Here is a 1,431-nt window from a genome sequence, read left to right on the forward strand (position 1 = left end):
ATTTCAAGAGACATGGCTGCTTTTCTCCTTTGTGGAATATTTTTATCTACAATCTCAGTGCTTGGACTCCCAATTTTGGATGCAAGGATCTTTTGGAACCCACCTTGCCATTCAGTGAGTCATCTGAAACCATCTCTTATTTCTCCCTTAAGAATTGTCTCATTAACGATGGACTCTGAAAAACAAACTGAGGGTTCTAGAGGGGAGGGGGGTGGGAGGATGGGTTAGCCTGGTGATGGGTATTGAGGAGGGCACGTTCTGCATGGAGCACTGGGTGTTATGCACAAACAATGAATCATGGAACACTACATCTAAAACTAATGATGTAATGTATGGGGATTAACATAAGAATAAAAAAAAAAAAGAATTGTCTCATTAAGTGGCAAGTCACACAATCAAACAAATCCTATTTAGTAAATTGTAAAAAGACCTAAAAGAGGAAACTATTAAAAGTTTAATATCTGATTCGATTTGGAAAATTACTTCATATATGCAGAATGTACAATTAACGTCAATGATTCTAAACTCTATATTGAATGTAAACATAACCTGCATCCAGTATCCTAGTGTGAGATACAATAATTATCATCTGATTTTGGTTCTCCTGTTAGCTATAATAAAGCTACCCAAGGATATTTGCACCTGTGTCTTCTCTTTCTATCTCTATACGATCAGAAGTATTCAACATCTCAAGATTTATAACACTGTGCTTGAATGCCTTAAGGCAGTCATGTAGATACTAGCATGAGATAAACTGATATTCCCAAATGGGCATGACTAGACTCCTTGACACAACATGCCAAACATCAAGAATCTTAAGCTACAGATTTTGTATCTTAAATATGGGAATGGATGACATGCTTTTTTGTCCCACTAGTTTATCTCACTAGTATCATATGCCAGTGGGACACTAGCATGCATTCCCTTCTGGCTCTAAGGTCTATAGAAATGGTGATGTTTCTCCTCCTGGAACCATTATTATCACTTTAAATATTTTTTAAATTCTAGAATGTTCTAAATTTTCAAAAACTTACAAAGATATTACTGTCAGTTCCCATATACCCCTGCCCTACTTCCCCTATTACTAATGTGTTACTTTAACATGGTTTATTTGTCAAAACTTAGAAGCTAACCTCAGCATTACTGTTCTCTAAACTTTAGATTTTACTTGGATTTTATCATTTTTTTCGTCCTTTTCTCTTCCAGGCTACGATTCAGGAACAACATGGAATTGAGTTGTTATGGCTCCTTGGTTTCCTATAACAGTGTCTCAGTCTTTCCTTGTCTCTCATGACTTGGACAGTTTTGAGAGGTACTAGTCAGATATTTTGTAGAATGGCTTTCAATTTGCAGTTGTTTGGGTTTTGGGGGGTCATGGTTAAATAGGGATATGAGTTTTCTGTCAGGAACGAGAAGTTCCCTTGTCATCAT

The sequence above is a fragment of the Mirounga angustirostris genome, unplaced genomic scaffold (genome assembly GCF_029215605.1).
Source record: "Mirounga angustirostris isolate CCGP_5_RB_7025 unplaced genomic scaffold, mMirAng1.0.hap1 SCAF_13, whole genome shotgun sequence".
NCBI lineage: Eukaryota > Metazoa > Chordata > Mammalia > Carnivora > Phocidae > Mirounga > Mirounga angustirostris.